This window comes from Meriones unguiculatus, chromosome 19, assembly GCF_030254825.1.
Source record: "Meriones unguiculatus strain TT.TT164.6M chromosome 19, Bangor_MerUng_6.1, whole genome shotgun sequence".
Lineage (NCBI taxonomy): Eukaryota > Metazoa > Chordata > Mammalia > Rodentia > Muridae > Meriones > Meriones unguiculatus.
This window is the reverse complement of record NC_083366.1, coordinates 34,400,001-34,412,276: the sequence shown is the minus strand read 5'-3', so window position 1 is coordinate 34,412,276 and position 12,276 is coordinate 34,400,001. Positions and strand designations below refer to the sequence as shown.

General features: G+C 39.6%; 1 non-coding gene across 1 annotated transcript; it reads left to right on the top strand.

Annotated features, from left to right (window-relative positions):
* The first annotated feature begins 5,436 nt into the window (after window positions 1–5,436).
* On the top strand, window positions 5,437–5,539 carry LOC132649400 (U6 spliceosomal RNA). Its single transcript, XR_009587836.1, has one exon. It is a non-coding gene; the product is annotated as a U6 spliceosomal RNA (small nuclear RNA).
* Window positions 5,540–12,276: the final 6,737 nt, after the last annotated feature.

Below are 12,276 nucleotides of genomic sequence, written 5' to 3'. Positions count from 1 at the left end.
TAGAATCATATATGGAGTTTGTTCACATCAAATCAGGCTTGAAAGATTGTATTTGTGTGTGTATGTATATATGTACATATGCATATATGTGACTGTATTGGCTGCATGTGTGTATGCATATCATGTGCATACCTGTTGCCTGCAGAGATCAGAAGATAACACTGGGTCCCTGGAAGCTGTAATTACAGGTGGTTGTAAGCTACCATGTGGTTTAGAAATTGAACTTAGGTCTGCTGCAAGAGCAGTAAGTGTTCTTACCCTTTAAACCATTGTTCGAGCCCCAAACCAGACATTTAAAGAACAATGTCTTTATAGTTATATGACTCATATAGAAATCAGGAAAAGGTTGGGTGACAGAATTGATAAAGCCACAAATCTTCAAAGCCAGATGCATCATTTCCCCCACTGAACCATGAAATCTGAAAATGCAAATACTCCTTATTGAGCAATAATTCTACATATGTGAATACCCACATGTAGGAGGATTCTGTCATGCATAGGGCCAGAATGTAGCTCACAAACTTTCAGGTCAATAAAACCTGAAGTCTTCAAAACGGTAGGGCTGCCACTGAACCATGACCATGCTTCTAGATTCCCACCTGCTCAGCGCAGTTTGATCCAGGAGAACTTTAGATTTCTGGTTACATAGCCAACATGAAACATTACTCCACTGATTAAAAATTAAAAAAAAAAAGTTCAGGCTGTGCTTCAAGTTCACATTGATTATCAGTCCTGAAAGAAACATTGTGCTTACTAAAACTTCAAGCAATATGCCCCAGATCAAATTATGCTTATAAACAAATGTGCTGTTTTAATTATCAGAACTGGTTATCTTACACAGTCTTCAAAATAACACACTACTAAGATACCATATGCTCAGGTTCAATTTGTGTCAAAGCCTGCCTTCTGGAAGGTTATATCTGTGGTTGGCCTCAAAGATGCCTTTAAAATCTGTAAGTTAATTGTTATGGAACCAGAGGCATGTCCATAAGCAAGTGGACTTTTTTTTTTTTTTTTTTTTTTTTTTCTGAAAAAAATTCTAGCAAAATTTTTCTTGTTAACCAACACATTTTTTTTTTCTGGTAAATAGCCTGATACGCTGAATGTTCTTTTAGTAAAAGTGAAAACAAACATTGATGAGATTTTTATGAGCACTATAGTTACTTCATCTAATCTTGCATTTGAGACACCTAAGAGTATTAGAAATACAATCATAATTGGAAAAGACAAAGAATGTCATATTGGTTATTTGATATTACAGCCTTAGACCACTATTTTTAGATGCTCATCTTCACGAGGACTTCTATGTGAAGATTTCACAAGTTCTACTTTTAAATCTTCTTACAGCAATTTGTACCCATTCATATATCACTTCAATTTGACATTACACTTTTGACTTGTGTTTTACCTTTGGCAAATTGCCTATTTTAAAATCCGTGTGGGCTGAGGGTATATCTTGGTGGTGGAGCACTATCCTAGCGCGTGTGAGGCCCCAAGCTTAATTCTTAATTCTGCAAAAACGGATCATTAAAAGCCACATAGATGTGAGTCTTACTGATCACCCTATTGTAAGGCCTAGAGCTGCCCTCATCTTCAGGACCGATTCTCTGAGCAATTGAAAATCTGAAGTATTTGAAAAGGGATGGCAGGTGCAGAAATTACATTGCTAGAAATTTTAGATTTTAAGATGACTGTTAATATCTTTGGCATCTTGGAGCTGTTGACCCTTAATCTTCAGTGACAAAGAAAGTAATTGGGGAGGAGTATATTTTCTACTATCCATACCCCTATTTTTGGCTACTAATTTTCATAATTATTCCTCATGATATTCTCCTGTCATTGACTCATGAATGAAACATTCTCTGGCTCTACAGTCAGCACTTATGATTGGTGGGTGTTGGACTCTTCTGTCCAGTACTAGATTTGGGCTTGGTCTCAATTTTTCCTGTTCTTAAGCTTCAGCTCATGAGTAATCACTTTAGTTGAATGACCTCTGAGAAGGTGGATGGTGCCTTGCCCTCTACCTGACCTTCAAGTCAGACAGGATGAAGGGATCCTCATAATCTTCAAACAAGATACAAAATGCTCCCATACCCCAGACACTGGCCCTTTCTCCCCTTCTTTATCTTTGCAAATCAACCTCATGACTGATGTCTGTTTTGTTGTTGTTTTGACTCCTTACCACATAGACTGGAGGAAGGCTTTTCAGGTGGCTCTTCAACCTGTTGCCAACACCACATCCCTTCCTGTCCCTAGCGTCATTGGTTTTACTCAAGAGCAATAAAGTCAGCCTCCAAACATGTACCACAGAGGTTGAGAAGAAAGAAAAAAGTAAAGCTGCCTCAGATGAATGTGATTTCTGCCACTTTACCTCCTGTGAACCCTAAAGAAAGAAATTAGATTTTCTAAGTGTTTCTTAGTATGAGAGACTTGGCAACATGTGTAACATTCACCCCAATTTTCGTGGATTTATGTCTTTAGATTTTAAGAAGAAATCCCCGACTGTACCTGATGAATGCTTCATACTATGAACTGTGAATGGCTATTGTGTTGAGAAAACTGATACATTCTTTTTGAGGGAGATCGTTAACTACATCTTATGAAAATAGAAAAGAGAGCACTTGTCTCCTTGTCTACATAGGATTGCCCTACAGAAGCTTTACATGCTTACAGTGACACCGGCACTGATGTCAAATTCTCTAATCCACAAGCCCGACTCTGGAAGCAGTGTCTACGAGCCTGAGAGCCTCCTCAGCCTGCTTTGCTGAACTGTGTAATGGGAAAGTCTGAGTCAACAGCAAACTAAAATGTCCTATTCACAGAATCACATCAGAACTGGAAATATCCAGTAACTTGAGTTTCCAGCCCTGAGCTCTGATTCTCTCCAGAATCCCAAATGTTTTGTGAGATTCTCCAGCTTTACTTTCTGGAAAAATCCTGGGGCTAGAAAGTGATCCCAGGGTTGGGCACGTTTAAGGCTCAAGAGGCAAACCAGCTCTGTGAACTCCGTGACAAACCATCGCAAGGTTCCAGTGATCAATCTGCATGCTTTATGCAACTACTCTCATACTGCTCAGGTGATACAAGGTGAAATGAGTACCTCGGTGGGTCTCTGTGTGGGTGCATTCTGGGGGAAGGTTTATTAACTTGGCAAAAAAGAGCTCAGAGATCTAGAATAGGTGCCAGGGGAGGTTTCTGACAGTAGTCAGAGCCATACCTTTAATTTCCTGCACCAAAATGGAAGTAGATTCACAAGACTTGTCCACATAAAGATTTTAAATTACTATATCTTATATACGTATGTGTGCTACCTATCAGAATGCATAACTAGATAAAATTCAGCAAATTCGGAAAGCTGTTTCATGAGTTTTATGATTGATATTAAATTTGATGCTACCCAATGTTGATAATTGAATCTCTCATATTCTTACATATAAGGTACTGTTCTATGTAAGGAAGATAACTAAAAACCACTGAAGTGACTTATACATAGTAACTCCTGTATGGGAGATGTCTGGGAAATCCTGGCGGCCATTCTCCACGAACAGAAAAATCACATCGCTGTGTGAACACTCATGTGCCCTCTGTTTGGGCAAGTACAGTGGGACTAGGTGGTCCTCTGCCATTCTTACTGCAAGTATCACTCAGATTATATCCTTAAGCTCATAGGCTCTGCAGCTTTACCTATCCTTGGAGATGTAATGGGAAAGACATCGTGGAAGCAAATAAGACCCTAACACAGTCACTTTGACCTTTGCAAGTGCTCTAAAATAAGAGAATTCTCAAGAGCATCCAAGTAGCTTGAGCACTGTGGATGTATCCTTTGGTAGTCTCCCCAGACAGGACCGCCTCTAAAGAGGAGGAGGCATAATTTTACCTGTTTAAAACCCTCCCCATCCCAGAAGAGATGGTTTTCCATTGGTTCTTTTACTATGTTAAATATAAAATTACTCATGAAGTTGCAAATCAGGAACCACTCTCTCAAAGACCAGGGGAAAAGCTAGAAAGTGCATGCACTCTGGTTTCATCATCAGAGAGAGATGATCTGGCATACCCAGAAACAGGTGACACATTGTTGAGCCCAGAGAGCATGGGGAAACCCTTTTTATCAGTGCAAATAAGCTATGAATATCAGAAAACCTAAAAAAAAAAATCCAGAAACGAGTGAGACCTATTTCCCACAAAACCTTAGAATCATGAACAGCAACAAAGTATGTATGAGAGCTGTCTACGGTGATATGTGAGTTTAGCAGGACTTGATAATCTCTATCTTTAGAAAATCAGGCATGTGCATCAGAACAATCCACCAACAAACTAACTGCAAAATTCAGTCTTCTGGGGTTAGTTTGCTCATGATATCTTCAGGGTGTTAGGACTTAGAGTGAAGGAGGTGAATTTTTTTCTGGGAAGTCATGAAGGAAAATGTTGTGAGTTTCATGGTTGTCCTATCAACTTTTTTTTTTTTCTATCTAGCTCTATTCTGAGGCACCCACATAGCATAAACTGAGATGAAGTAGCCTGGAGACCAGCCTGCTCTCCTCTTTCCACTGTAACATCCTTACGGGTGTCTTAGTCATAATTTCTTCAGTGGTTACTACTAGTAAAGACGACTCCACAGGAGATGACAAATATGTTTTTGACAGTCACTCTTTCACTAAGGAGACTGCAAACTCTGTGGGGAGAAGAGCTTTTGTTCCATTGGCTATTATTCACAGCACCTATGATAGTCTTCAAACGAGACTACGATCAAGTCTTCCTCCCTCTACATGCACTCCCTTATCTCCCTATTGAGAGATGTATCATTTATCTCCTTTTGAGAAAATGAGCTGGTCGTGAACATACTATCCTATCTTACTTTCCCTTTCTTTGGTTAGTGTTCTGAAAAAGAAAGCTTAAGAGAGAGACAGGTTATTCTAGACCACTGTAAGGAAAATAAGGTGGCAGTAACTTGAAATATCTAGTAATGCCTACAGTCAAGAGCAGAGAGAAAGAGTAAACGAATGCATACTTACCTCTCAGCTCAGTTTATCCACGTCTATACAATTCAGAATTCAAACCCAGGGTGGTGCTGTACACAACCAGCTCCATTCCATATCTATTAAAATAAGTAAGGTGGTCACCTTCAAAGACAAGCTCACAGGCCAACCTGATGGCGACAATTCCCGTTGAAACTCCATTTCCAGGTCATTCTAGACTGTCCGAGTTGACAATTTAATTTCTTCTTTTTAAAGTTTTATTTTATATGTATAGGTGTTTCGCTTGAACATACTACATGTATGCCTAGTGCTTCTAGAGACCAGATGATGTCTCAAATCCCCTGAGTTAGAAAGTTATAGATGGTGATTCAAACCCAGGACCTCTGGAAGAGCAGCAAGAGCTCTTAATTACTGACCCATCTCTCCAGACTTTCAAGTTGACAACAAAAACCAATCATTAGTGCTTGCTTCAGCAGCACTAATATGCTAAAATTGGAACAATACAGAGACGATTAGCATGGTCTAAGTACATGGACGATTAGCATGAAGCGTTCCACATTTTAAAAAACTCAAGTGACAACACATGCTGGAAACGATGTGGAGAAAGGGGATTCTCCTCCATTGCTGGTTGGAATGTAAACTTGTTCAACCATTTTGGAAATCAATCTGGCACTTTCTCAGACAATTTGGAATAGTGCTACCTCAAGATCCAGCTATACCACCCCTAGGCATATCTCCAAATTATGCTCAACTATAGAATAAGGACATTTGCTCAACCGTGTTTGTAGCAGCTCTATTCGTAATAGTCAGAAGCTGGAAACAACCCAGATGTCCCTCAATGGAGGAATGGATATAGAACTTGTAGTACATTTACACACTGGAATACTACTCAGCAATTAAAAACAAGGGAATCATGAAATTTGCAGGCAAATGAATGGAACTAGAAAAGATCATCTTGAGTGAGGTAACCCAGAAGCAGAAAGACCCACATGGTATATACTCATTCATAAGTGGATATTAGCCACATGATATAGGATAAACATTCCAAAATTTATACTCCTAAATAAGCTAAACAACAAGAAAACCCTAGGGAAGATGCTCAGTCCTCATTCAAAAGGACAAACACGATAGACATCAGAAGCAGAAGACAGGGAACAGGAGAGGAGCCTACCACAGAGGGCCTCTGAAAGATTCTACTGATTGAGGTATTGAAGCAGAAATTGAGACTCATAGCCAAACTTTGGGCAGAGTACATAGAATCTTATGAAAAAAGGGGGAGATAGAAAGAACTGGAGGAGACAAGAGCTCCACAAGGAGAGCAACAGAGCCAAAAAATACTGAGCTCTGGGTACCCTGAAGAGAATGATACCCTAACCAAGGATAATGCATGGAGAGGCCCTAAAACTCCGGCTCAGATGTAACCCATAGACTCAGTATCTAAGGGGGGTCCCTAGTAAGGGGATCAGGAGCTTTCTTTGGCATGAACTCAGTGGCAGGCTCTCTGATCACCTCCTCCTGGGGGTGCAGCCTTGCTAGGCCACAGAGGAAGATAATGCAGCCATTCCTGATGCTACCTGGTAGGCTAGGTTCGAATAGAAGGGTAGAAGGACCTCCCTTACCAGTGGACTAGGGGAGGGGCATTGGGGAAGAATTGGGAGGGAGGGGGTGGGATTGGAAGGAGATGAGGGAGGTGGCCACAGCCGGGATACAAACTGAACAAATTGTAATAAATGACAACAATAAGAAAAGAAAACTTAATCATTATAAATGCTTTTCTTAAAACATTTAAAAGTAATTTTGGATTTATAATAAATTACCTGCAAAGCACAGAATTCTCATGTGCTACTTACCATTTCCTATAATATTAACATATTCTATTCACCAAGGTTAAGTTGTATGGACAAGACATTTAAATTAATGTATTCTCATTAACAAATGTATCAAATTGTTCAAATATTTTGAGCTGTCTTACTTTCCTGGTAGAATTCTAAGAGAGTCCCCGAGATAGTCAGCCCTTCAGCCATTCTGAATATATGTGCCCTCCTGGTCAAGCAGTTGGACACCAATTTAACTGCTGCTATTGGTAGATGTTGTAGATTAGATTAAGCTAAAAGGTTATTGGTGCCAGGCATGACCCACTCACCAATAATTCTAGCACGTGGGGGGAGGGTTGTGGTCAGCCTGGGCCACATGATGAAAATTTGTCTCAAAAAGGAAATTGGTGAAATAAAATGAAATCAGTTGACCCTCGCATATGGAACTTAGTTATATAGGCATGACCTCACAGGGATAATTTAAATATGGTTCTAAATGTCAAAGCTCCAGACCACAGGAAAAGGGGGTGTTGATATAACACGTATGGAGGTTCTATTGCTGGAGAGAGTTACATGAAAGCAATTCAAGTGGCCTCTGGGAAGAGAGAGAGGCCTCCAGCTGACAGCATTCAGGTGCTTTTTGTATTATTTCTTTTCTTATTCTTCTTTATGGTTTGTTTTGATATTTGTTTTGTATGTGTACACATGTGTGTGCGTAGGTCTGTCTTTGTTGTTGTTTTTTTTTTCTTTTTAGAGAGACAGAGAATTTAAAGTTGGGTGGGTATATAGTTGAAAGGATGTGGGAGGAGCTTGGGAAGGGCAGAATATAATCAGAACATATTACATGAAAAATATTTCAAAAATAAGAGAGAAGAAAATATGAAACTCAGTGCAACTCTGATGATTTGAATTCTACTAGGAACCTTGGTTTGGCTTATTCTGAGAAATGCTAGACAAGACCTCAAAAAGGGGACTTATGTTATCATTGTTTCATGTTACCATTGACTTATATTATCATTGCTATGCCCTTGTTTCTTCAGAAGGTCTTAGAAGGTTCTCTCTCAGAACAACCTCCACATTTATTTCATATTTTTGACCAGTGGTTCTGTGGAATGAAGAGAGCAAATTTTTCCCTTATGGGACATTGGATAGTATCTGCAGTCACTTTTTTATTTGCCTAAAACAGCGGCAACACGATATAGCGGGTGGAAAGGAAGTGGGTTTGCTACTGGCATCTAGTCAGTGGAAGCCAGGAAGTGACAAGTGTTCCAGAAGGCACAGTACAGCCCTCACAGCAAGAAATTACTCACCCCAAAGTGTCAGTAGTGCTGACAGGCTATGCGGAATGCCATTTTAGAGTATTCTGGCTGCTTTTATTTTTGTTTGCTGGTTGCTGTGTGTGTGTGTGTGTGTGTGTGTGTGTGTGTGTGTTTTAGATTATATAAGTTTAAGGTAGGGAGGAGATAGATTTATTACAGTCTCGTGTGATCCACGGGAAAAGCTTACAATATGGAAATTATTGTTTTGACTTCATGCAGTATTTCTAAGGTGGAAGACAAAACATCATAGTCAGTGGAGACTCTGTATGCTTCGTTCGTTGTCAAGTGCTGTGTTTCTGGAAAACTGACTAGAGGTGTCGAGGGATTGAAGAAAGGACAGATGCACAGACACGTGGACAGAGGAACTCGAGTCAGGTTGGACATATGTGCTCTGATGGAGCAGCATCCGGGTACCTCATTCGTTATGTACAGCACAGTAGGAGGAGTCGGATAGCCTCGGTAGGAGGCCTCTCTAGGTGAGCAATTTCAGGCTGTAAACATCCAGAAAGTAGGAAGCTGCACTTGTCCAGTTTCCTCAAACACTGGCCAATTGTTCACGAACATGTAATTCCACACGCTGTCAGAATTCCCACTCAGACCAGAAAAGGCTTTGTCACCCCTCTGAGCTCACCCGATGTGTGTGTGGGAGGTCTGAGACATCAGGCCTTTTCTATGGCTGTGAACATATCAGCAATACACACTCACTTAAGACTTCAACTGCTCTTTACACTTTCACCCAAGGCTTGTTCAGGATCCCACAGTTCATTATATTTGTTTATACATAAGGATGGAAGCCATATATTTATTAAGGTTAGTCTAAACGGAGATCTTTAACTTGTCTGAGTGTCGCTGGATGGACCCAGTCTCTCTCAGCTCCAGAACACTTTGTAGGCTATGGGACTCTGATGAGATAATTTTTAAGACTGTTACCTTGACTTCTCCCAGTTTGTCTCTTTCATTTAGGATCAGACTGTGGTATAAGCATAGACAATACTTTTGAAGCTTTGAACCTTTAAAAGGGAAAGGTACTCTAAATAAGAAGTGAGCATTACTTTTTATGGATATTTAGCAATCCAGGAATACAAGGAGGTCAAGTTTTCTTAAAGTTAACAAAGTGGGGTATACTGCCCATTTCTCAGCACCTCTTCCTATCTCTCTGATGCTCTCTGTGAATATTTTGGAGACTAGCTGGGGTACATTGAATCTAAAGTGTTGAATGTGAAAGTGTTTCAGGTCAAGCATCACTGAGCAGATGACAGCTATTGTCAGCCATGAACCAGCACATTCACAGGTATGTTACCTGTCCTCCTGAAAACCTGCAGATCTGGGAATCATGGGCTCTTCTCTATGGAAAGGAGGACTCAGAGACAGCCTGAGGACATAAAAAGGGGATCAATATTAATATATGTGCAAAACAGTAATCAACATCTGCAATTCCACCTAGTTGTTTTGACAAGGTTCAAGGGAGTATAAAAAAATACACCAACTAGTTTCCTATTTGGAAAAAAATTACCTTGCCAAGGGAAATGATATTTCAGAGAATTGAATGGAAAAAAGAACACTTAAAGAACACAAGACAGAATTTAAGCCTAGATGATGACTTTTTCTTGGCTTTAACTGTCAACTCTATAGACCTAAGCAAATTACACCTAGAAGATATGCAGCAGGAAGGGCATCTGGGAGCCAGATTTCAGCACTGGTTTGTTGATTTTCCTCCATTATCAGGTCATGGCCAGGCTCCCAGGTCCACCCACCCCTGCCCATAAACTTTTCCATATCCACGGTCACCATTTTAACCCATGCCCTTTCTTGTTTCCTCTCCATCTTGGCTCCTGTTATTTCTGTTCTCTCTTTCAAACCCAGTTCTAAAAGTCACATATCTTTTAGAACTTAAAAGTGTTCATTCCAGACCATTCTAATTATTACTTGATTATTCCCTTGCTCTGCCTGATAATTACAGCTTATGTAATATTGGTATCAACAGCGTGGATGAAGATTTTGTGTTTGTTCATGTACAGAGGTTCATAGAGCAGACCAGTCATATTCCCGAGTTACATCAGAAAATGTAGCAGGAGCCCAAGAAGTTGTTACTATGCTTTCCAGTGTCTAGAAACTTGCCAGCTCATCAGGTTCATCCTTATCTGGAAGAATATGTCCTTATCTGGAAGAATACAAGGTCACGGTTGTGCTTCTAGTTAGTCATGGGATAAATTGACATTAAATGTGAAAGCCTTTGATGCCATCTGCCTTCCTGCTCCATGGAAAGTGTCAGTATCTATTATAGACTTAAGCTGTGTTCACATCTCAATCTGTAAAACACACTGCAGTAATTATGAGACACTCTCTGCTCAGCTGAAACTATTAAATGGTTGCAGCAATTTCCTTAAGCTCAGAATTCTATAACACTTGAAATTTTACTATTCACATTTTTATTTTCAGAGATTCGCTTGGAAATTTCTTAAATGTAGCATTTGAATCCTACATTTTTATTGTATTCAGCTTAGTATTTGGAACAAACCAGAAAAGGAGTTAGTACTTAGAAAATAATTATCAAATTATATCATTTATAAAACTCACTTTCTCAGAAATAGGAAAGACAAGCTGATATTTCAAATTTGTTGTTTGGTGGTGAAGATGTATTTCTGGTTTTAGTCTGAAGGTCTTGAGGATTTGTGACAGTTAGCACTATAGGCCTAAAATATTTTAAGTGGCAGGAATAAAGAACGTGAAAAGGTATAGAATTCTGTTGACCAGCCATCCAGACACTAATATAGCTAGATCTCTTATATACTAGGCAAATTCTATTCCTTATCATTTTTATTTTCCTCACCCCAATGCAAATAAAACAAAATGAAATAAAATAAAGTGTTTTGAAACATTTTTGACATTCTTTATAAAATGACACAAAAAGAATGAAATTCATTTGCCATTTTGAGAACTTGAAAGTGGTAACCAATTGCATCTTGGGGAAAATCTTCCTGTAAGACCAGAAAGACATCATCATGTGGACAAAAGTGCTTGTAAAAGAACATCCTGGACTAGGGATATGGCTCCAGAAGTAAATTGCTTGCCAGTTATCCCGTGGACCTGTATTTAGCTGACCCACATGTGTGTAAGATTGTTGTGCATATGTAACCCCAGAGTTGGAGTAGGAAGCAATCACTGCCAGATCCCAGGAGCTCACTGTGCAGCCATCCCGGCCAAATAATGAGCTTCGGGTACAGTGAGAGACTCTGTCTCAAAATACAAGGTGAAGAATTATTGCGGAAGAGATCAGGTGCTGGCCTTTGTGTACACGCATGCACATACTCATACAGACATGTGCATCAAACTCATATACTCACACACACACACAGACAGAGAGAGACAGGGGATAATGAAAGAGAGGAGGTGGGATGAGAGGAAGAGCATTAACCTTTACTCAGTAAAGTTCAATGACCGTAAATAATCTTTCTTTACCTCCACTGGAATATGCCAGTCAGGCTGATCTTGTCCTCCAGGGAGGAGGGAAACCTACTGGGCAGCTTCTGAAAGTCTTTCTTGCCTTTCTTACTGGAAGTGAACAAAAAAAACAAAAAACAAAGCTATGTGTGCCATACATGTATCTGTTGTCGATCATAATTTGACTAAGAAACATGAGAGCTTTGGATAAAACCAGCTGAGCACGATATACAAGAAATGGGAAGAATTTGACCTTTAGCAGGTTTTGTCAATCATTTGGAGCTAGAATTTTATTGTTCTCAATTTAGCCTAATATGAAGGATGCATTCACTTGTTTTAACCACTTTGAGTTTTGATTTGTCTTGTTGCTACTGATGCTTGTAGCCAAAGTACAGGGCAAAAGAATTTCCTAACTTTGCAGACTATCTCAGTAAATCATAACAACCCTGTAAGGTTGGCATGGCCATCATCTTCACTTCTTAGGTTGCTACATTGAAAATTGGCCCGTGGAAAGAACAGACATGTCATGCTAGAAATGTATGGGTTAGACATTCTGAAGTTTGTAAGAAACTGTTTTTAATACATTAAAGGAAGGAGAATCATGTGTTTTCACCAAGTTAAAGAAAGAACTAATGTGATGGCCAGCCAAGAATCAATAGGTTATTTTGAAAAGTATTTAACTAGATATCTTTCCTTCTAGAAGAACGAGGGTACGTCTTAGGGGGA